The sequence below is a fragment of the Balaenoptera physalus genome (assembly GCF_965194825.1).
Source record: "Balaenoptera physalus genome assembly, chromosome: 19".
NCBI lineage: Eukaryota > Metazoa > Chordata > Mammalia > Artiodactyla > Balaenopteridae > Balaenoptera > Balaenoptera physalus.
Genome location: NC_138900.1, coordinates 34284368 through 34310462, shown reverse-complemented (window position 1 = coordinate 34310462; position 26095 = coordinate 34284368). Strand labels below are relative to the sequence as shown.

Genomic DNA, 26095 nt, shown 5'->3' with positions numbered 1-26095 from the left:
TGAAGAAAAAAAGCAGAAAAGTTAATATGAGCAGGGCCAAACTAATGAGAAATCACTAGCTTAAATAATCTTACCTAATTAAGTCTATAAGATAACTCAGCTGATGATTTTACATTCATAGATTTCTCCCCTTAATTTTAAAGTTACAATTCATGCTAAAATGGGAACGTACAAAATTTAATCAAAATGCCAAAATAAATAAAACAAGAAATTCCAAATGCCAAGAAGCCTTAATAGAAGTGTACTAGCAGCTCTCACAGCACGTATTACCTGCCTGGGCAGAATATTTGCTGGATGCTGGTGATTTTTAAATTTCTTAAATTTCAAGTGTAAGGCCTGGCCTCTGCCTTTACTCTTCTGATCCAGTAGATATAAACACGAGAAGATACAGAATCTAGGTGACGAAGGCAAGCTTCCTGGCAGTGGGGATGACCCTCTAACCCCTCTGTAATCCATTCCTCACAGGAGCAAAACAGCGTGTCTTCCATAACGTTTGCTTAGTGAATTAAGTGTCAAATGAATACGTCAGCCAGTGAATATCAGCAAAGACCTGAAAAGAATGGCTGCCAGACAAGGCTCCGTGAAGGAGCTAAGAAGACTTCCAGAGACCGAGAGGTACGAGGCACGCTCAGGGAGCCCCGAGCAAAGGGCACAGCCTGTGGCAGAGGGGGGAGTAAAGGGAGGAGCAGCACCTGATGACAGCAGGCTTTGAACAAAAAGCTAAGAAGTTCAGACCTTCCCCGGTGGTAACGGAACTATTTCAATGTTCCTGAGAGGGACCAGGGAAAGACTGACTTAAAAAATGGAGCATTTTAAGAAGATTCATCTGGCAGTGGTGCAAACAATGGATTGGGAAAGAGACGAGACTGGAGGCGGAGGAATGGCTCATAAATTACTGCAACTGTAGAAGAACTAGCTGAAGGCCTAGGAGGATGGTGGAAGGAAAGAAATGGGCTCCAGGAATGCCACACACACAGACACAACGGCTGGGCCGCAGGGCACGACCAGCAATGGAAAGACAGGAGTTAGGACACCTGCAAGGGCTGAGGCCTGAGGGGCTGGGGGCATCAATGAACAAGACGAAAGGAAAAACTAGGCTGGCTAAGGGGCTGGGTGTAGTCAATTACTACTGCAGAATAGAAGAAAACGAAAATAGCATTCCTTAACAAGCTGGTGCAACTGTGAAGAGCTACCTTTAGGAGGGAAAACTGAATATAAAATGGGAGGAAATCTGCTAAACTTGTGTTGGACGCAGACAAGGTGGGAGGCCTGGCTCCAGGTAGCTGGAGGTAAGCCGGCGTGAGGTTGTATTCGTGGTGCCTCAGTCTAGCACAGCTGTGATGGACCAGGAAGCCAGGAGAAGGGCACTCGTTAAATAGCAATGGGTGCCAAGTGCCAGAGGGGAGCATGCTGGGGGGCAGTGGTAGGCAGTGCAGCCTCGAAGTAACAGAATCTGGAAGGCGGGGTGTGCCCGCAGCGGTAAGCCCATTCAGGTCCAGAGCGGGTACAGGATTCACAGGAAGCTAGAAACACCAGGAGATCCAAAATGGTTTATAAAGAAAGGAAAGAAAAATGTCTAAGTCCCAACCTCCACTGGCTATAACATTTAAAATGTGGCTGAGTAAGCAATCAACAGTTTCTGCCTCTTCTGATGTTTTATTTTTAGACAGAGTCAAAAAAACCTGAGTTCCAGACTCGGGCTCTGCCTGAGGGCAGCTATGTTCTTTCTGAAAAGCGACTGGCACTTTCTGGCCTCGGTGTCCTCAGGCACAACCAAGGGGTTGGCAACAGGGAGCCTTTTCAGCCCCTTAGTTTCAAACCCTGGGCCATTTGGGAAGGAATGATTTATAGCAGCGTTCTGCCTGGTCACTGTGCAATACCACAGAAAAACTGGATTTTAAAACTCCAGGGAGTTCTGCAGGTGGAATCAAGTCTTCCTTGGTATGCTTCTAGGTACCCTAGGATCTTCTGATTTTTTTTTTTTAAGCTTTAATATATTCTCTAAGGTCATCCCCTTTGGCTTCTTAAAGACAACAGCTAAAATGACTAGTCATTACAGAGTTTACAGCTTGCTTTACTCTTCTGCACTTTTGGCAGGGATGAGGACCACAAATAAACAACAAAATAAATGGACTTCTTATCTAACTGGATCATTCGCTATGTATCAGAGTTTATTTGTGGTTCGGAAGCACATCACTGTAGAATACTTCCATTTTAACCAATGGAAAAAACCTCCTGAATTTGATTGTTATCTATTCTACAAAGGCCCACTTACACATTTTCTAATTCAAATACAGGCAAAAAATATTTAGCCTGTCTTCCAGTTAATCTTCAAGTCATACGAAACTAAGTAAGAATTCATCCTCTAAACACTACCGAGTGCCTATGTTCAGGGCATTACAAGGAAAAAGGCTAGTCACACATGATCCTTGCCCTGGGTAGTTTCCATCTAATGATGAAAAGAAATACTCATTTGAAGTAGTTTTGTGATGTGTAATATATATATATTCTGCACTGTTCCACCAAAGGCAGGTTGCAGATGAACAGGAGTGCCTTCCAATGATGATAGCTTCGGGAAATGGAAAGGGGTTGCCTTGCAAGGTAGTAAGGTCCCCGTCACTACAAGTATAAATAAAAAAAACTAGATGACCATGAAGCAAACAAAGGTCTTATAAGAGATTTCTGAACTTGGTAAAAAGTGGAGAAGATTCTAAAATTCCTGTTTATCACTAGGCTTTTAGGTTTCTAATTAGCACATTAATTTGGAGACAAGGCATTACAGTTTTACATGACAAATCCTTAAATCAAGACTACCCTAAACTTTAAAAATCCATGGAACCATCTTCCCATTTAGGAAAATATGGTTCTACAGCTTATCTGTAGATTTGCATTTGCCATATTGGAAGGGGGAAAGAGGAATAAAGGAAAAAGGGAGGGCTGTTAAAACAAAAACGTACTGGAACAGTAAGAACAAGGGAACCCATCTCAAGCCTGCCAGGGTCATCTCCTTACCCACCCCGAACACAAGCATCACTACCTATATCTCGTCTATATTTAACTAGCTACTTGTAAAATGCTTAAAGAACTAAGTGAGAAATGTTGGTATATTTAGGAAATAAATTTCCAGTAAAGATTTTTAAATAATTCTGAGGGGCTCTATCCCTGTGGACTGCATAATTTTACTGGCATGGTGCCATGTATATCTAGGGGCTTCAAAAATCCTGAAGGAACTGAATCCCATTTTTGGAGTAACTACTACATGCCTGGCACACTTCTGAGTGACATGATGACCTAATAGAGGCTGGAAACTAGAGAAACTTTGCAAGTTTGCTTTCACATATTAATGCAACTTTATGCCTCTGAAATCAACGACTCAGAGAAAACTTTAGTTTCTCCCACATTTGGGTCAAAACTCAATATGATTAATTAGTAAATATTGCTGTATGCTACATATGCAGCCTTACGGTTTCTCATCTTAAATTATAAAATACAACTCTCTTGTGATCAAAATTCCTGAGTGATCAAAATACAGTGCCCTCTATCAGGATATCAATGTTTTCTTTTTAAAAGATAAAGTGAACAAGAAAGCACACCCACTCCCTGTTTTTAAAGGAAAAGTACATAATATAAAAGCAATATGATAAAGTAGGTGCTACTATACAACTGGAGAGGATACCACCCCCCCCAAAAAACACAAAAAAACAGAATCAAAATTAATTTGCTGGGGTAAAATTTACGTTAATCTCAAAATTAACGATAATACAAAAATTTAAAGTGACAAGGAAGAAATATCAACAAAAAATAGCTTCTGTATTTTAAAAAGTACAACCCCACAGATAATTTAGGTCAAAACAGAGACATGGAAAAAAAAAAATTGCTTCTGCTCTGAGGAAAGTTCCACCAGGGAGAAATGTTAGCCTTTCAAAATGGCCCTCAAAGGCTCAGTTTCTCTGGCTATCAAAGGGAAGAACTGCTTCACACCCTTTCGGCTGCCCAGTTGCCCAGGGTGGCGGTGTGAGTCTCTTAGGAACTTCTGTACCCTCAGAACCAGAGGCAACATGGCAGTCTCCCTGATGCCTCCAGGCCAAGGCAGGCAGATCACCCACTGCTGGCCCCTCTGCTCAACACTGCCCCCTGCAGTTCAGCCAAAATCTGTTCAGGGGTAACCCTGCTTCCTGAGGGACACCTGCCCAGCTTGCAATGTGCCTGAGAATACTGCCACATCAAGGTCAAGCTTTCCAGTTTCCATAACTGAAGTCCTCATTAATTATAACTTCAGACTTACATGAAGGCATTGACAAAGTTCTATTCAATTACTGTCAATTACTTCCCCCCCCAAATTTTAAGATTAATAATAACCAGTTTTGACAAGGACATATGGAAAAGGCACTCACATGCTGTGTGTAAAAATATAAATTACTACAACCTCTCCAGAGGTTGTTGTATTAATTAGTGATAAATAATGTTTATATAAATAATTTTAAAAATCCCATTATTTCATTAAAATCAGGATCTGGAAGAGTGTCTTATCTGCAGTCCCATGTTTACTGCAGCATTATTCACAATAGCCAAGATATGGAAACAACCCAAAGGTACATTGACAGATGAACAGATAAAGAAAACATGGTCTATACCTATAATGACATATTATTCATATTCAGCCTTAAAAAAGGAAATCTTGCCATTTGCAACACAGACAAACCTGAAGGACATTATGCTAAGAAAAATAAGCCAATCGGAGAAAGACACATACTGCATGATTGCACTTATATGCAATATTTAAAACAAACTCATAGAAGCAGAGAACAGAATGGGGTGGATGCCAGGGGCTGGCATGGGGGTGTGGGTGGGGAGTTGTTCAATGGGTATAAAGTTTCAGTTAAACAAGATGAATAAGTTCTATAGATATGCTGTACAACACAGCGTCTATAGTTAACAATACTGTGTTATGCACTTAAAAATTTGCTAAGAGGGTAGATTTCATGTTGTATTCTTACCACAAAACAAGGGAGGGGACACAAGGAAACTTTTGCAGATGCTGGATATATCTATTACCTTGATTGTAGTGATGGTTTCATGGGAGTATGCATATGTCCAAACTCATCAAGTTGAATATCTGCATGAAATATGTGCAGTTTTTTGTAAAGCTGTTTAAAAACAAATCCCCTTCTTTTCACCCTTCAGAAATATTTTGATGAGGGAACAAGGATATTCACCACAGCATGATTTAGGATACTAAATAATTGAGAAACAGCCTCAATGTCCATCAATGGGATCCAATTAAATAATCATAGGAGTACTCATTGACCTTCCCTTGAACTATAGCCAATAACCCATTAAAAAGAATGATGAAGAGCTATATGAGCTGAGAGAGAAAGATCTAAGATTTGCTATGTTTAAAAGAAAGGATCCCTTTCATGTACATTAAAAAGACACACACAGGGACTTCCCCGGTGGTCCAGTGGGTAAGACTCCAAGCTCCCAATGCAGGCGGCCCAGGTTCGATCCCTGGTCAGGGAACGAGATCCCTCATGCTGCAACGAAGATCCCGTGCACCGCAGCTAAGACCCGGCACAACCAAATAAATAAATAAAATAAATTTTAAAAAATAAAATAAAAAACTAAAAACACACACACAAAGAGAGAGAGTCACAATATGTTTCTATTTGTATTACAAGTTTCCTGGAAGGAGAACAGTTAACAGTGATGACTGTAGGGACAGGGCATGGCAGGAGAGGTGGGGACACTTTAGTTTTTTATTTCATATCACTCTGTATAATCTTATAATTTTTTTTAAACCACTAGTGTTTGTTTGTCTGCTTTTCTAACTGGAATCATCATTATCTGTTTGGAGAGATTACAGGTCACTTGTCATCTTCTTTATATTTTTCCATGTGAAAAATACACGTGTGTGTGTATTTCCCCAAAGCTTCGCCCCACAGAACATGGTCTATATACCATACTGTTTATGGTGATTAAACCTGGTGAGTGAATTTGGGGGTGGGAAGAGACTCACTTTTTTTAAAGTATACACTGATATACATGGTCTGTCATTTAAAATGCATACATGTTAATTACCATTGTATATTTTTATAACAAGATCTTTATAACAAGGAAAAATATTAAAGAAAATTAACACTTAAAGGAAAAAGATTCAACTTACTCTAATAATCGAGCTTTGCAGACCAAAAGGCTACACACCAGGCAGCTGGAAGACTTGAGCAGAGAGGGACCCCAAAGCCGGGCACACAGCAACTGACACATGACACAGTTGGGAAGTTGCTGCATGCATGATGCAGTGAGTGTAGTAGTAAGTTTCTGCTGCTGTCTGACTCACCCCTTCTAGGGACTTAAATGTGTGGGTATATGCAAGACAAATTTCTGGAAGAATACATAAAAGCTGCTCGCAGTGGTTTCCTCTGGCGGGAGGGGGTGGGACTGAGGTCTGAGGTATAGGGATTTATATAGCCTTTTGTACAGTCTGATTTTTTTCAAATGCAAGTAGGCACCAAGAGAAGTGAATAACAGCAAGCCCTGGGGCAGTCCCTAGCGCAGTCTGAGTGACATCTTCAGGAGGCTCTAGAATTTGATTTTTACAAAGAAATTGTCACACACACACACACACACGTCCTATATTTCCAGCTGCCGGCTAGACTTCTCTACCTCTCTACCTAGATGTCACCTCAAACTCAGTTCAAAATGAAATTCCTTGTCTTTTTCCAAAACCTAGCCTTCCTGCTTGCATTTTCTTCCCTGAGTTATTGTTTCCCCAAAATGGAAACCAAACTGGTCTCCCTGCCCCTAGCTTTCCCCTTCTCTGGGCCATCTTCCACGTGATCACCCTTCCTCAAGCTATCTGTGTCATTTCCTGATGCCTCTTCCCCCCAGTACAGCCACAAAGAGCTGTGCTGGAACATGCCAGGCCTCTTCAAGAGCCCCGCCCTTGCACAGGCAGGCCCTGTGCCTGAAACACCTTCTTACGCAGCCTTTGAGAGCTCAGCTAGCACCTCCTCAGTCAAGTCCCCAGACGCAGTATTACTTTAGCTCCTCCTCAGTGCTCCTGCCCAGCAGTCAATCCAAGCGAGTTCAGAGCAAATGCCCTGCTCACAGGCCTCCCTGCTCCGACTCGACTCTCCGATTCAGCTCTGTGTCCCCAGACCCAGGACGCAGTACAGAAAAGCACTTCTCGAGGAAGGGACCCTCAGCTGACATATGTACATCTACCCACACCCACGTCCACATGTCATAAAACTTCATGTCAGGCATAGAAGATAAGAGTTTGATTTTGGGCGCTAAATATAGGAGTTCACACAAATAGGAAACACACTTACATACTAAAACACTTGAGAGAGAGTGTGAAAGGGATTTCCTGTCAGGAGACAGCGCAGGGCTTTGGTTCATGTCTCTTAGCCATTTGCCCCCAGACCTATCTGAAGAGGTGAGACGTTCTTCCCTCAAAAAAGCATTAGGAAAAAGTTGCCTTCAAGTAGAAACAAATGCCAAAGGCATTTATAACCAGAGGAACATGAAGCTTCTTTCTTCACAGCTCTATCTCACCATAATTCACTTCCAATATTTTAAAATCAAATTGGCAGTCTTACACTTCAAATAGGGACAACTCAGTTGAGAATTTAACAGTGAGAAGACATGGTATTCGAGGGTCATGTTATCCACAAAAAACAAAACTAACGCAATAAAAGCCAAATTTGACAGATTTTTGGCAGTAAAATTATATTTAAACACATACATCAGGATCTGAGATTAAGAATACCAGCTTCTATTTTGGTTGTAATCAAGAGAAAAAACAATAACATATAAAAGCACTAAAGATAAGCAATTTAAAAAACTCTTAAGTTATAATAAAAATAACTGAACCTGGGGCTTCCCTGGTGGTCCAGTGGTTAAGACTCCCCTGCTTCCAATGCAGGGGGCGCAGGTTTGATCTCTGGTCAGGGAACTAAGATGCCACGTGCCACGCGCATGGCGTGGAAAGGAAAGAAAGGAAAGAAAGGGAGGGAGGGAGAGAGGGAGAGAGGGAGAGAGGGAGAGAGAGAGAGAGAGAGAGAAAGAGAGAAAGAAAGGAAGAAAGGAAGAAAGAAATGTGTCTCAAACTGGCCCTGTAGATACTTCTTCCAAGTCCATACGTTCTCTATGAGAATTTTTAAATTGTGCGTTTTCACTTCAATATTACTCTAATAACATTAGCATGAGCTTGTTCTGGATCATCCAGATGCTTCTCTGGAAACAGAGAGCCGCCCAGGGATTCCCCCAGCCCACATGTGCTGTTGTGTTTACCATCAAGCTAAGGCCAAAGAATAGGATTTTAATTGGTCTGTACTAACAGTCAAGAACAGGGTAAGACCTGATACATGTATCACACATATATGCCAAGTAAAGGTCAAATGGCACCCCTGAACATTTCTACAGTTTTCAGAATAGAGAAAAATGATGAGAGAACTGAGCTGTCACATGGCAAGGTACTAAAGGCATTTCCAGTGCATTCCCAACACCACAGCAGGCAATATCATATTTACATTGAGAGTACCAATTTGATTTGCGTAAAACATCATCTGTCCCATAAATTAATTTTAATTTTATTGATTCTGTCATTTTATCTGTATTTAACTGGTTGCTTTGTTTTTGTAACCTTTTTTAAGCATAAGAAATTTATCCTTGTGTGCATTCTTACATTATAATAAAAATAACTCAAGCTAGGGTGCCAAGAGCAGTCGATGGGGAAAGGACAGTCTTTTCAACAAATGGTGCTGGGGAAATTGGATATCCACACACAAAAGAATGAAATTGTACTCTTTCCTTACACCATATACAAAAATTAACTCAGAATGGATCAAAGACCTAAACTTCAGAGCTAAAACTATAAAATTCTTAGAAGAAACGCTGGAGAGTCATGACAGTGAATTTGGCAATGACTTCTTGGCTATAAAACCAAAAGCACAGGCAACAAAAGAAAAAATAGATAAATCAGACTTCATCAAAATTGAAAACTTATGTACATCAAAGGACACTATTAAGAGAGTGAAAAGACAACCAACAGAATGGGAGAAAATATTTTCAAATCATATATCTGATAAGGGATTAATATCCAAAATATACAAAGAACTCCTACAATTCAACAACAAAATCAAATCCCAATTCAAAAATGGACAAAGGACTTGAATGGACATTTCTCCAAAGAAGATCTACGGATGACCAATAAGCACATGAAAAGATACTCAACATCAATAGTCATTAGAGAAATGCAAATCAGTACCATCAGATTATTTCAACCCATTAGGATGGCTATTAGCAAATAAAAAGAAATTAACAAGTGTTGGTGAGATGTGGAAAAATCAGAACCCTCCTGCATTGCTGGTGGGAATATAAAATGATTAGCTCAGGTGGAAAACTGTGCCAGTTCCTTAAAAAGTAGAATTACCATATGATCCAGCAATTCCACTCCTAGGTATAAACCCAGAAGAATTGAAAGCAGAAACTCAAGATACTTATACACCAATGTTCATAGCATTATTCACAACAGCCAAAAGGTGGAAACAAACCAAATGTCCATCAACAGATGAATGGATAAACAAAATGTGGAATATTAGTTGGCATTAAAAACGAAGGATATTTTGATATATGTTATAACATGCATGTTAAGAACATTATGCTAAGTGAAACAATAAGCCAGACACAAAAGGACAAATATTGCATGATTCCATTTATATGAAGTACCTAGAATAGGCAAATTCAGAGGGGAAGCAGAACAGAGGTTAGTTACCAGGGGCTGGAGGGGTGGGGGGAATGGGGAGTGACAGTTTAATGGGTAGATAGTTTCTTCTTGGAATGACGAAAAATTCTGGAAACTGATAGTGGTGACAGTTGGACAATGATGTGAATGTACTTAATGCCACTGAATTGTATACTTAACAATGGTAAATTTTATGTTATGTATATTTTGTCACAATAAGAAAAACTTAAGCTAACACTGGATATCTGCCAAAAATATTTTATGAAGATCTTAATTTGAGAAACACTGCTACAGAGTTAGAATTAAAAATTAAACCATTTATGTAATGTTTAAAAATATAGACACCAATGGTACATATTGCTATGGATGTAAATATAGAAGCATAAAAACATCAGCCTTGCAAGAGTGGTTACCTCTGGGAAAGGAGGGAGGTAAATGGGAGGTATGCCAAACAGTGTTCAAGTGTATCTGAAAAGTTATATTCCTTATGTAAAGGAAAAAAAGAAAAAAATGGAAGAAAAGAAGGGAGGGAGGGAGGGAAAAAAAGGGAAAAAGTCAAATTTGTTAAATCCAGATGGTGGGTACTCAGGGGTTCGTTGTTATTCTGTATCCTCTCCACATGTTTGAAATAGTTAATAATAAAAATCTGAAATGACTAAGAATCAAAAGTTTACATAATAAGGAATTAAAACTTCCTTTAGCCATTCTACACAATGAATGAGCAGACAGCCCAGACACAGGCCATGTTCCCAATTTACCATCAAGAGCACCTTCTACTTCCCATCTTCCCCTCTCCCCATAGATCTAAGCTGCCATCAACAAGCAGTCAGAGTTGTCAATCAGCATTCACTAGCCAGACTTTTCTATCTCTCACTCTGAGACCATAATTGGTCTTACAATTTTTGCTTGCCTCCAAAATTGCAAGTTAAAAAAACACTAATTCCCATTAGAATTAATGTAAAAACTGCAGCATTTCTACATACAATTAAATTCATACCAGGCTAGTAATACAGTTACGATTGGTTCATAATTACTTACTGCAGGTAACTGAAAATTGTCAATAAAAGGCAAAAATTCCCAAATAAGCCAGAACTTGGAAGCAACTGCAACTTGGAGCTTTGCTACTTTGCCAGTTATATCAAAACTGTACAAATAAGATCAGGGTAGAAATAACCCTAGAGCCATTCATAGTCATTCTTTTTCTCTCTCCCTCTCCCTCTCTCTCTCTCTCTCTCACACACACACACACACAACACACAATTAGATCTTTTTTTTTTTCTTTTAGCCAAAACACTATTTCCATGTAAGTATGGGAGATGTAAAAGTACACCAGGCTCAAAATGACACTAAGAACCAAAAGAGGGAACACTCCTAGGTATCTATCCAAGGGAAATGAAAACGTATACCCACGCAAAAGCTGTTCGTAACAGCATTATTCACAATAGCAAAAAAGTGGAAACAATCCAAGTGTCCATCAATTGATGAATGGATAAACAAAATGTGGACACATTGAAATGTTATTCAGCCACATAAAGGAATGATACATACTACAACATGGATGAACCTTAAAAACATGCTAAGTGAAAGAAGGCACACACAAAAGGACACCTATGCTATTATAATTCCATTTATATGAAATGTCCAAAATAAGCAAATCCATAGAGACAGAAAGTAACTGCTAGTGGATATGAGGTTTGTTTTGGGGGTGATGAAAATATTCTAAAACTTATTCTGATGATAGCTGCACAACTCTGTGAATATACTAAAAAAATCTGAACTGTACATATCTCAATGAGGCTATTATTGGGAAAAAAGAAAAAGAAAGGACAAGCTGCCATTACAGACCCCAAAAGATTCTGCCTTAACTTGTATGTTACCACAAAGCAAAATAAGAGGAACAGGAGAGTCTATAAGTCAATAGAAAGAAGACTTGTATATCCAGGTAGTAAATGACTTAACACAAACCCAAAACAAAACAACTTGACATTTTACTTAGCACATGGACCACGGTAACAGGCAAATTGTTATGCTTTTTGAAATACTGAAAGACCCAAAAAGGACCTAGGGATCCCAGGGTCAACATGTATCTAAGGCATTCAGAACTTTTAATGCAACATCAATCTAATCCGAGAGTCCCAATAGCTCCTACACATGTCATTAGAGAGTCCATGAATCTGCACCTGCCCACCTCAGCTCCCTCCTGGGCACAGCTGGTTTCACAGGATAATCCTCAAGCATCCACAGAAAGTCAAAAACAAAAAAACAAAAACAAAAACTCTTTTCACCATTAACTTCCCTAACAATGAGCATATATTATATGTCCTTAAACTTACCATTACTTAGGGAGTCTTGTCTCATTTTATGGAAAGTTATATAAATCTGAATAACTCTTTGACATTCTCCATTGGAAGACACAACCACCCATTTCTGGAACTGCTGAATCCCTCATGTAATTACCTCTTTCCTGGGCATATGATCTTCTGGTCAAGGACAAACTGCCAATGTTCTAATTCAGTGGTGCCAAGTTCACTATTACCTCACTTTCAGATAAGAAAGTGATACGCATGAGAAAAATCAGAACATTAACACACTAGAAACTTCAAAGTAGAATAATAATACAGCCAACACATTTACACATACCTCAACAAACAAACACACATACCAACAAACCCATGGGGCAAAAATCTCACAACCACTATTCCATGACAAAAATAAGTAAACGGATAAAGCCCAAATCTACTTGGGGGTAGGAGCCTGGGAGCCTTCAGAAAAGTGGTAACAGTTTCCCTCATTCACCGTTAACCTTCACAGTCTTTCTAACACATGAGACCAGCAATTTTACTTTGAGGAACACAGATGGAGAAACTGGCTCAAAAGTAAACAACACTTAAAGTATGTTTCTCATGCTTTATTCACCACAGAAAATAAAAAGCAACTTAGATGTCCAACAACAGGGGCGTGCTTTAGTAAACCCTGGTATAGTCATGTAGGAAAATATGTTCTACCCTCTCCAAAAAACACTGCATCGTAGACTATGTAAATACATGGAAAAGACCATGCAAAATGTAAACCAGGAGAAGCAGTAAGATCTTTCAAGTAGAAGAAAATTGTACTTTTTTTAATGGATCTTTTACAATGATACAAATAAGAGTTTATGGAGACTAATATTAGTCGATAATTTTTAATGAAGAGCTTCTTTGAAATGGTATATTTGTTGTTATTTTACAGTCAAGTTGATCAAATATACAATAAAAATTATTGAATATACAAAGTAAAGTTTCTAACACTATTATGAAAGGCAAGCACCAAAGAAAATGCAGAACTCATCAAATTCTCTTGATATTTCTTGCTGTTTTGACACAATTATTCTGGCTACCATTATCTGTTAATCATCTTCACATCACTAACCTAATTCAGCGTTTTTTTATAAACTATTTCCAAGTCAGCAGCCAGCACAATGGCACTGGGCATGAAGACATTCAGGGTCTGCATAGCAAACCCAAAACACTCCTCAAATTTTTGACAACTATAAACAAAAAAATTGCTCTGCTACTCTTGTGTCTTCACTGAAATATTTGCAAATTCAATGAAGTCCAGAAAATTCTCCTGAGTTCCCCTCCTCAACACTTCTGCAGCATGATCTGGCTGGAGGACAATTTAGCATTTTGCCCCAGCAATCACAGCACATGCGCACACAGAGGCATCCACAAGAATGTTCACTGCAGCACTGGAATAGGAAACAGTGGAAACAACATTTGTGTTCACCAGTAGGAAAATGGCTTTAAAAATTATGGTACAGCTATACAGTTGAATTCTACACAGCACGTGAACCAACACGAAAAAATTTCCAAGATACATTATTTGGAAAAAACAAAATTTACAAAATAAAGTCCACCCAGTAGGAAAAGTTCTGGGAGGATCCACAGGACACTGGAAACAATCACTACCTCTGAAGAAGAGGCTGGGGCTAAGAATAAGAATGGTGGTCAAAGGAGACTCTTGACTTTTCTGTAATGTTCTGAGTTTTTACAAAGAGAATAAATTCATGCCTTATTTCCATAATTATTTAAGAAAAATCTCTGGATCATAAATTGCATGTGATTTATCTAATAGTCCATTAAGGGAATTCAAATCTATATGAACACAGGTGGTTTGAATCTAACTGATAAAGGGCATTGAAGGTGCCCTGTCTTCACATTTAAATACAAAAACACACTTCCCTCTGCACCTCTCCAACAATGTAAACATGTTTCTTTCCTTAAAAACAACCCCAGACGCCCTCCTCGCCAAAAAAAAAAAGGAAAAAAGCACTTTTAGTACAAGACCAAATTTTTTAAAAATCTTACACATAATCTCAAACTCCTTAATAAGCATTTTTACTTTTCATCCCCAAAACGATAGTGTTACAAAGCCTTAGCCAAACTTCACCTCATTAAGATGATGTCTGTTGCCCACATAACTATTTTGAAGTTGTTTCATTCACTTGGTCTGGTTTTAGTCAATACAGAAAAGTTAGTGGGAAGGCAAAGCTATTCCATTTTGAGCATAACTTCGGAGGACTTCCAGCATCTCATCTCCCACCTCAACAAGGAATCCCTCTTATAGCAAGGGGGTCCAAGGGATTCTGATAATTAACCGGATTTGGGAACCCACGCTCTAAAAGTGGGTTTTAAGCAGTACTTCTCAATCCGTGCTGCATATGATTATTATTTTTTAAATATGACATGAGAGCCACCACCCACTGCAGACCTATTAAATCAGAATCTCTGCGGAGTGGGTTCCAGTCATCAGAATTCTCTTTTTTAACTTCTTCAGATTGAGAACCCTGTGTTGAAGTAACTGGTTTAGGCGTTGCTCTTATCAAGCTCATTAAGCAGAACACCATTATCTGCATGGGCCATAGGAAACACAGTGGCAGCCAGCAGAGGAAGTGAAACAACAACCCCCAGTTTTATTTGAATTCACAGAGTTAGGCTAACAGGACCATATTCTCTATAACTAAGATCAATTATAGACTAGGGCTAGTAAGAAGCCCTGGTTTCAACTAAAGATAAAGTCACTCCACTAACTTGAAACTTGGTAAAGTCATTTAACCTCTCTGAGGTTCAAATTATCAATTTTTTAAAGGACTGGAATAAATGACCTCCGAAGATCCTCTGATCTCAAACCCCATGATGATTCTACCACGTGGCCACAAATCAATCAAGTCCATAAGCAGAGTGTCCTTAAATAAATGCATGAATATCTTCTGCGAGTATCAGATTCATCATACATATAATTTTGTGCTAATCTACATAAAAATTCTATTCATCATCACACCATAAGAAATTCTAACTGAACACAATTAGAGTCTATCAGATCAATCACAAATGAAAATTAAACTAGTCACGTAAGTCTCAAAATAAATATAGGGACTTCCCTGGTGGCACAGTGGATAAGACTCCATGCTCCCAATGCAGGGGGCCCAGGTTCAATCCCTGGTTGGGGAACTAGATCCCACATGCATGCTGCAACTAAGAGTTTGCATGCCACAACTAAGGAGCCCGTGAGCCGCAACTAAGGAGCCCTGGAGCTGCAACTAAGGAGCCCGCGAGCCGCAACTAAGACCCAACGCAACCAAATAAATATTTCTTTAAAAATTAAATAAATAAATAAATAAATAAGACTATCAAAATAAACAATCTAATCCTACACCTAAAGCAACTAGAGAAAGAAGAACAAAAAAAACCCCAAAGTCAGTAGAAGGAAAGAAATCATAAAGATCAGAGCAGAAATATATGAAATAGAAACGAAGAAAACAATAGCAAAGATCAATAAAACTAAAAGCTGGTTCTTTGAGAAGATAAACAAAATTGATAAACCCTTAGACAGACTCATCAAGAAAAAAAGGGAGAGGACGCAAATCAGTAAAATTAGAAATGAAAAAGGAGAAATCACAACTGACAGAGCAGAATTACAAAGAATTATAAGAGACTACTACAAACAACTATATGCCAATAAAATGGACAACCATGAAGAAATGGACAAATTCTTGGAGAGGTACAAATTTCCAAGACTGAACCAGGAAGAATTAGAAAGTATAAACAGACCTATCACAAACAATGAAATTGAAACTGTAATTAAAAATCTTCCAACAGCTTTTCCGCCGGAACCACCATCTTCCAGTAATTTGCCAAAATGACCAACACAAAGGGAAAGAGGAGGGGCACCCGCTACATGTTCTCTAGGCCTTTTTGAAAACATGGAGTTGTTCCTTTGGCCACATACATGCGAATCTACAAGAAAGGTGATACTGTAGATATCTGGACACTGTTCAAAAAGGAATACCCCAGAAATGTTACCATGGCAAAACTGGGAGAGTCTACAATGTTACCCAGCATGCTCTTGGCATCACTGTAAACAAACAAGTTAAGGGCAAGATTCTTGCCAAGAGAATTAATGTGCGTATCGAGCATATTAAGCACTCTAACAGCTGAGACAGCTTCCTGAAACGGGTGAAGGAAAATGATCAGAAAAAGAAGAAAGACAAAGAGAAAGGTACTTGGGTTCAACTGAAGCGCCAGCCTGCTCCACCCAGAGAAGCACACTTTGTGAGAACCAGTGGAAAGGATCCTGAACTGTTGGAGCCCATTCCCTATGAATTCATGGCATGATGGGTGTAAAGAAAATAGAAGACCTGGACTATATAAATGTTTCTCTTAATTGAGTAGAAGTGTGTGACCCCCCCTCCCCCAAACAAATATTTAAAGCACATTTTAATTGTATCCGAATTCAGTGGGTGACATCTTTTTACTTTTCAAATTTAGTGATTTTTCTTCCTGAAAGATGTAAGGTAGTTTGTTGTGCAGTATACTCCACTGGTTAATAAACTGCTAGATATTATTTATAAAATATTTGTACTAGTTTGAAAATAGTCTCTAAATTCCTATGAACAAAGGATTTAAAATAAATGAATGAAAGGTTAAAAAAAAAAAAAATCTTCCAACAAACAAAAGTCCAGGACCAGATGGCTTCACAGGTGAATTTTATCAAACATTTAGAGAACAGCTAACACCGCTCCTTCTCAAACTCTTCCAAAAGATTGCAGAGGGGGGAACACTCCCAAATTCATTCTATGAAAACACCATCACCCTGATACCGAAACCAGAAAAAGATATCACAAAAAAAGAAAACTACAGGCCAATATCACTGATGAACATAGATGCAAAAATCCTCAACAAAATACTAGCAAACAGAATCCAACAGCACATTAAAAGGATCATATACCATAATCAAGTGGGATTTACCCCAGGGATGCAAAGATTCTTCAATATACACAAATCAATCAATGTGATACACCGTATTAACAAATTAAGGAATAAAAACCATATGATCATCTCAATAGACACAGAAAAAGCTTTCGACAAAATTCAACACCCATTTATGATTAAAAACTCTCCAGAAAATGGGCATAGAGGGAACCTACCTCAACATAATAAAGGCCATATACAACAAACCCACAGCAAACATCGTTCTCAATGGTGAAAAACTGAAAGCATTTCCTCTAAGATCAGGAACAAGACAAGGATGTCCACTCTCACCACTATTATTCAACATAGTTTTGGAAGTGCTAGCCATGGCAATCAGAGAAGAAAAAGAAATAAAAGGAATACAAATTGGAAAAGAAGAAGTAAAACTGTCACTGTTTCCACATGACATGATACTATACATAGAGAATCCTAAAGATGTCACCAGAAAACTACTAGAGCTAATCAGTGAATTTGGTAAAGTTGCAGGATACAAAATTAATGCACAGAAATCTCTGGCATTCCTATATACTAACAACACAAAATCAGAAAGTGAAATTAAGGAAACAATCCCATTTTCCATCGCAACAAAAAGAATAAAATACCTAGGAATAAACCTATCTAAGGAGGCAAAAGACTTGTACTCAGAAAACTAAAACACTGATAAAAGAAATCAAAGATGACATAAACAGATGGAGAAACATACCATGTTCTTGGATTGGAAGAATCAATATTGTGAAAATGACTATACTACCCAAAGAAATTTACAGATTCAATGCAATCCCTACCAAACTACCAATCACATTCTTCACAGAATTAGAACAAAATATTTTACAATTCGTATGGAAACACAAAAGACCCCGAATATCCAAAGCAATCTTGAGAAAGAAAAACGGAGCTGGAGGAATCAGGCTCCCCGACTTCAAACTATACTACAAAGCTATAGTAATCAAGACAGTATGGTACTGGCACAAAAACAGAAATATAGCTCAATGGAATAGGATAGAAAGCCCAGAGATAAACCCACGCACATATGGTCACCTACTTTATGACAAAGAAGGCAAGAACACACAATGGAGAAAAGACAGCCTCTTCAATATGTGGTGCTGGGAAAACTGGACAGCTACTTGTAAAAGAATGAAATTAGAACACTACCTAACACCATACACAAAAATAAACTCCAAATGGATTAAAGACATAAATGTAAGACCAGACACTATAAAACCCTTCGAGGAAAACACAGGAAAAACACTCTTTGACATAAATCACAGCAAGATTTTTTTTGACCCACCTCCTAAAGTAATGAAAATAAAAACAAATGGGACCTAATTAAACTTAAGAGCTTTTGCACAGCAAAGGAAACCATAAACAAGACAAAAAGACAACCCTCAGAATGGGAGAAAATATTTGCAAAGGAAACAGACAAAGGATTAATCTCCAAAATATACAAACAGCTCATGGAGCTCAATATCTGTCATACAGAGTGAAGTAAGTCAGAAACAGAAAAACAAATACCATATGCTAATGCATATATATGGAATCTGAAGAAAAAAAAATGGTACTGATGAACCTAGTGGCAGGGCAGGAATAAAGACGCAGACATAGAGAAGGGACTTGAGCACATGGGGCGGGGTGTGGGGGGAAGCTGGGATGAAGTGAGAGTAGCATGACATATATATACACTACCAAATGTAAAATAGTTAGCTAGTGGGAAGTAGCCGCATAGCACAGGGAGATCAGCTCGGTGCTTTGCAACAACCTAGAGGGGTGGGATAGGGAGGGTGGGGAGGAGGCTCAAGAGGGAGGGGATGCGGGGATTTATGTATGTATATGGCTGATTCATTTTGTTGTACAACAGAAACTGACACAGTATTGTGAAGCAATTATAATCCAATAAAGATCTATTTTTAAAAATAATAAAAAGATATAAATAAATAAATAAAACTATAAAAATAAATACAAACATTTGGAATAAAGAAATTTTAAAAATAATTCAACCTTTTCTTTGTCAATGTTCTGATTTAAAGAATTTTTTTCCCATTTTTAAAAACTGTGGTAAAATATACATAAAATTTACCATTTTAACCATTTTTAAGTGTGCAGTTCTATGGCATTAAGACATACACATCTACTCAGCCATAAAAAGAAACGAAATTGAGTTATTTGTAGTGAGGTGGATGGACTGAGAGACTGTCATAAAGAGTGAAGTAAGTCAGAAAGAGAAAAACAAATACTGTTACGCTAACACATATACATGGAATCTAAAAAAAAAAAAAAAAAAAAAAGATCATGAAGAACCTAGAGGCAGGACGGGAATAAAGACACAGACCTACTAGAGGATGGATTTGAGGACACGGGGAGGGGGAAGGGTAAGCTGGGACAAAGTGAGAGAGTGGCATTGACATATATACACTACCAAATGTAAAACCAATAGCTAATGGGAAGCATCGACATAGCACAGGGAGATCAGCTCGGTGCTTTGTGACCACCTAGAGGGGTGGGATAGGGAGGGTGGGAGGGAGGGAGATGCAAGAGGGAAGAGCTATGGGGATATATGTATATGTACAGCTGATTCACTTTGTTATAAAGCAGAAACTAACACACCACTGTAAAGCAATTATACTCCAATAAAGACGCTAAAAAAACAAAAAAAAATACACATCTTGCGAAACTATCACTACTATCCATCTATAGAACTTTTTTTTTAAAACCACTTTACTGAAGTATGACTGACACATAAAATATTTAATGTATGTAACCATACTTGTAAAACTATCACCAACCATCAAGGCCAAAAACATATCCAACACCTCCCAAAAGTCTCCTCCTGCCCCCTTTATTTACTTTTTTAACGTGTGTGGTAAGAATACGTAACAAAAGACATACTCTCTTAGCATATTATAGTATACAATATAGTACTATTAGTTATAGGCACCATGCTGTTTAGATCTTCAAACTTGTTTATACTGCATAGCTGAAACTTTGCTCCAGAACTTGTTTTTTTTCTTTTTTTTGGCTGCGTTCGGTCTTCGTTGCTGTGTGCGGGCTTTCTCTAGTTGCGGTGAGTGGGGGCTACTCTTCGTTGCGGTGCGCACGCTTCTCATTGCGGTGGCTTCTCTTGTTGCAGAGCACAGACTCTAGGCGCACGGGTTTCAGTAGCTGTGGCTCGTGGGCTCAGTAGTTGCAGCATGCAGGCCCTAAAGCACACGGGCTTCCATAGTTGCAGTGTGTGCTCCAGAACTTTTTAATCTTCCCCAAATGAAACTCTGTACCCGTTAAACACTAACTCCCCATTCTCTTCTCCCCCGCCCCCAAACGCCTAGCAATCACTGACTTTCTGTCTCTATGAATTTAACTACTCCCTAGATATCTCATAGAAGTAGAATCTCATTCAATTCTGTCCTTTGTGACTGGCTTTTTTTTCACTTAGCACGTCCTTAAGTTTCATCCATGTCGTAGCATGGGTCAATTTCCTTCCTTTATAAAGCTGAACGATATTGCATTGTGTGTATATTACAACATTTTGTTTACCCATCCATCCATCAATGAACACTTGGGTTGCTTCATTCTGATTTCTTTTTTTTAACTGTATGTTACTTTGAAGTCACATACAATAAAAATGAGAGAACTTTACATCAGCACATTTCTTGGGAGGATAAAAAAAGACCTGTAAGCAGATCACATTCTGGGCCATAAAACACACCTTAAAAAATTTTAAATCATACAAAGTATACCCTCAGACCTCAATGGAATTAAACTAGAAATCAGTAATTTAAAAATAGCTGGAAAATCCCAAATATAATATTTGAAGATTAAATATGCAATACTTGGAGACTAAATAATTGGGAAATTAAATAAAACTTGGGTCAAAGAAGTTGTCTCAAGAGATAGTCCTAACTAAATGAAAGTGAAAATATAACTTATCAAAACTTGTGACATGCAGGGAAAGCAGTACATAGAGTAAAATTTATATCACTGAATGCAAATATTAAAAAAAAATAGAGGGATTCCCTGGTGGCGCAGTGATTGAGAGCCCGCCTGCCAATGCAGGGGATGTGGGTTCGAGCCCTGGTCCGCAAAGATCCCACATGCCGCGGAGCAGCTGGGCCCGTGCGCCACAGCTGCTGAGCCTGCGCTCTGGAGCCTGCAAGCCACAACTACTGAGCCCACATGCCACAGCTACGGAAGCCTGTGTGCCTAGAGCCTGTGCTCCGCAACAAGAGAAGCCACCGCAATGAGAAGCCCGCGCGCCACAACGAAGAGTAGCCCCTGCTTGCTGCAACTAGAGAAAGCCCGCGAGCACCAATGAAGACCCAGTGCAGCCAAAAATAAATAAATAAATAAAATAAATCTATTAAAAAAAAAAAGAAAGAAAAGAAGAGAGATCTAAAAATCAATTATCTAAGTTTCTACCTTAGGAAACTAGAAAAAGATGAACAAATTATGTTCAAAGTAAGGACAAGAAAAATAATTAAAATTTGAGCAGAAATCAGTGAAAAAAGAAATCTATAGAGAAAAATCAGTGAAACAAAAGCTGACTCTTTGGAAAGATCAATGAAATGGATAAATCTCTAGCCAAACTGAGAAAAAAGAGAGAAGACACTAATTACTAACACCAGAAATGAAAGAAGGGCCATCACTACTGATCCTATGGATATTAACAGGAAAATAAAGGAATATTATGAACCCACAAATTGATAACCTAGATAAAATAGACCAATTCCTTGAAAGAGACAATCTACCAGAATTTATACAAGGAGAAAAGAACAATCTGAATAGGCCTATGTCTATTACAGAAACTGAATCAATAACTAATAACACTCTTAAAATAAAAAGCAACAACCCCAGATGGGTTCACTATGGAAATCTACCAAAGATCTAAGGAAGAAATTATCTTAATTTTCTACAATCTCTTCCAGAAAATAGAAACAGAGGAAATCGTTTCTAATGCATTCTCTGAGACGATTACCCTAATCCCCAAACCAAAGACATTATAAGAAAGAAAAACTACAGACCAGTATCTCTGATGTATCTCTGAACACAGATGTAAAAATCTTGAACAAAATATTAGCAAACCAAATACAACAATGTACTAAAAGAATTATACACCATGACCAAGTGGGATTTATTCCAGGTATGCAAGACTGAGTCAACATTCAAAAATAAATTTATGTAATCCATCACATCAACAGGCTAAAGAAGAAAAATCCTATAATCATATCAAATAGACAGAAAAAGCATTTGAAAAAAATCTAACACCCAATCAAAAACACTCAGCAAGGAAATTCCATGGTGGTCCAATGGTTATGACTGCAGGGGGCACGGGTTCAATCCCTAGTTGGCGAACTAATATTCTCCCATGCCTCGCAGTGCGGCTCCCCCCCACAAAAAAGAAAAAAACTCAGCAAACCGGAAATAGAGGGGAAGTTACTCAACTTGATAAAGAACATATTACAAATATCTTACAGCTACTTAATGGTGAGAAATTAGATGCTTTCCCACTAAGATTAGGGACAAGGCAAGATGTCCACTCTCACCACTCCTAATCAGCATCATATTGGAAGTCCTAATGCAATAAAACAAAACAAGGTAATAAAAAGTGTACATATTGGAAAGGAAGAATAAAATTGCCTTTGTTTGCTACTGACATGATTATCTATGTAGAAAACCCCAAAGAAGTAACAAAAAAATTCCTGGAACTAATAAGCCATTATAGCAAGGTTACAGGATACAAAGTTAATAAACAAAAGTCAATTGCTGAGGAGAGGAGAAGATGGCGGAAGAGTAAGACGCAGAGATCACCTTCCTCCCCACAGATACATCAGAAATACATCTACACGTGAAACTGCTCCTATAGAACACCCACTGAATGCTGAAAGAAGACGTAAGACCTCCCAAAAGGGAGAGGACTGAGGTTGGCGGCATGAACACAGCCTGAAGGGGTTAGTGCACCACAGCTAGCCGGGAGGGAGTCCGGGAAAAGGTCTGGAGCTGCTGAACAGCCGTGTGGATGAAAGGCTCTTGGTGCTCCAGCAGGCATCAGGGTTGTGCCTCTGAGGTGGGAGAGCCAACTTCAGGACACTGGTCCACAAGAGACCTCCCAGCTCCATGAAATACCAAACGGCAAAAATCTCCCAGAGATCTCCATCTCAACACCAAGACCCAGCTTCACTCAACGACCAGCAAGCTACAGTGCTGGACACCCTATGCCAAACAACTAGCAAGACATGAACACAGCCCCATCCATTAGCAGAGAGGCTGCCTAAAATCATAATAAGGCCACAGACACCCCAAAACACACCACCAGACGTGGACGTGCCCACCAGAAAGACAAGATCCAACCTCATCCACCAGAACACAGGCACTAGTCCCCTCCACCAGGAAGCCTACACAACCCACTGAACCAACCTTAGCCACTGGGGACAGACACCAAAAACAACGGGAACTACGAACCTGCAGCCTGCAAAAAGGAGACCCCAAACACAGTAAGATAAGCAAAATGAGAAGACAGAAAAACACCCAGCAGATGAAGGAGCAAGGTAAAACCACACCAGGCCTAACAAATGAAGAGGAAATAGGCAGTCTACCTGAAAAAGAATTCAGAATAATGATAGTAAAGATGATCCAAAATCTTGGAAATAGAATAGACAAAATGGAAGAAACATTTAACAAGGACCTAGAAGAACTAAAGAGGAACCAAGCAACGATGAAGAACACAATAAATGAAATTAAAAATACTCTAGAAGGGATCAATAGCAGAATAACTGAGGCAGAAGAACGGATAACTGACCTGGAAGATAAAATAGTGGAAATAATTACTGCAGAGCAGAAGAAAGAAAAAAGAATGAAAAGAACTGAGGACAGTCTCAGAGACCTCTGGGACAACATTAAACACACCAACATTCGAATTATAGGGGTCCCAGAAGAAGAAGAGAAAAAGAAAGGGACTGAGAAAATATTTGAAGAGATTATAGTTGAAAACTTCCCTAATACGGGAAAGGAAATAGTTAATCAAGTCCTGGAAGCGCAGAGAGTCCCATACAGGATAAATCCAAGGAGAAACACGCCAAGACACATATTAATCAAACTATCAAAAATTAAATATAAAGAAAACATATTAAAAGCAGCAAGGGAAAAACAACAAATAACACACAAGGGAATCCCCATAAGGTTAACAGCTGATCTGAAGGAGAAAAACCTACAACCAAGATTACTCTACCCAGCAAGGATCTCATTCATATTTGATGGAGAAGTTAAAACCTTTACAGACAAGCAAAAGCTGAGAGAGTTCAGCACCACCAAACCAGCTTTACAACAAATGCTAAAGGAACTTCTCTAGGCAAGAAACACAAGAGAAGGAAAACACCTACAATAGCAAACCCAAAACATTTAAGAAAATGGGAATAGGAACATACATATCAATAATTACCTTAAATGTAAATGGATTAAATGCTCCAACCAAAAGACACAGACTGGCTGAATGGATACAAAAACAAGACCCGTATATATGCTGTCTACAAGAGACCCACTTCAGACCTAGGGACACATACAGACTGAAAGTGAGGGGATGGAAAAAGATATTCCATGCAAATGGAAATCAAAAGAAAGCTGGAGTAGCAATTCTCATATCAGACAAATAGACTTTAAAATAAAGACTATTACAAGAGACAAAGAAGGACACTACATAATGATCAAGGGACCGATCCAAGAAGAAGATATAACAATTGTAAATATTTATGCACCCAACATAGGAGCACCTCAATGCATAAGGCAAACACTAACAGCCATAAAAGGGGAAATCAACAGTAACACAATCATAGTAGGGGACTTTAACACCCCTCTTTCACCAATGGACAGATCATCCAAAATGAAAATAAATAAGGAAACACAAGCTTTAAATGATACATTAAACAAGATGGACTCAATTGATATTTATAGGACATTCCACCCAAAAACAACAGAATACACATTCTTCTCAAGTGCTCATGGAACATTCTCCAGGATAGATCATATCTTGGGTCACAAATCAAGCCTTGGTAAATTTAAGAAAATTGAAATAGTATCAAGTATCTTTTCTGACCACAACACTATGAGACTAGATATCAATTACAGGAAAAGATCTGTAAAAAATACAAACACATGGAGGCTAAACAATACACACGAAGTGATCACTGAAGAAATCAAAGGGGAAATCAAAAAATACCTAGAAACAAATGACAATGGAGACACGACGACCCAAAACCTATGGGATGCAGCAAAAGCAGTTCTAAGAGGGAAGTTTATAGCTATACAAGCCTACCTCAAGAAACAGGAAACATCTCAAATAAACAACCTAACCTTGCACCTAAAGCAATTAGAAAAAGAAGAACAAAAACACCCCAAAGTTAGCAGAAGGAAAGAAATCATAAAGATCAGATCAGAAATAAATGAAAAAGAAATGAAGGAAACAATAGCAAAGATCAATAAAACTAAAAGCTGGTTCTTTGAGAAGATAAACAAAATTGATAAACCATTAGCCAGACTCATAAAGAAAAAAAGGGAGAAGACTCAAATCAATAGAGTGAGAAATGAAAAAGGAAAAGTAACAACTGATACTGCAGAAATACAAACGACCATGAGAGATTACTACAAGCAACTCTATGCCAATAAAATGGACAACCTGAAAGAAATGGACAAATTCTTAGAAATGCACAACCTGCCGAGACTGAACCAGGAAGAAATAGAAAATATGAACAGACAAATCACAAGCACTGAAATTGAAACTGTGATTAAAAATCTTCCAACAAACAAAAGCCCAGAACCAGATGGCTTCACAGGCGAATTCTATCAAACATTTAGAGAAGAGCTAGCACCTATCCTTTTCAAACTCTTCCAAAATATTGCAGAGGGAGGAACACTCTCCAACTCATTCTACGAGGCCACCATCACCCTGATACCAAAACCAGAAAAAGATGTCACAAAGAAAGAAAACTACAGGCCAATATCACTGATGAACATAGATGCAAAAATCCTCAACAAAATACTAGCAAACAGAATCCAACAGCACATTAAAAGGATCATA

General features: G+C 38.6%; 1 protein-coding gene and 1 pseudogene across 5 annotated transcripts in view; one reads left to right on the top strand and one right to left on the bottom strand.

Moving 5' to 3' along the window:
- TENT4B (terminal nucleotidyltransferase 4B) overlaps positions 1 to 26095 on the bottom strand; it is a 62120-nt gene that overhangs the window by 16178 nt on the left and 19847 nt on the right. The gene's annotated exons all lie outside the window — the stretch shown is intronic.
- LOC309648986 (large ribosomal subunit protein eL21 pseudogene) lies at positions 6 to 16631 on the top strand (annotated as a pseudogene). The gene has a single exon. The product of its transcript is annotated as a large ribosomal subunit protein eL21 pseudogene (transcript).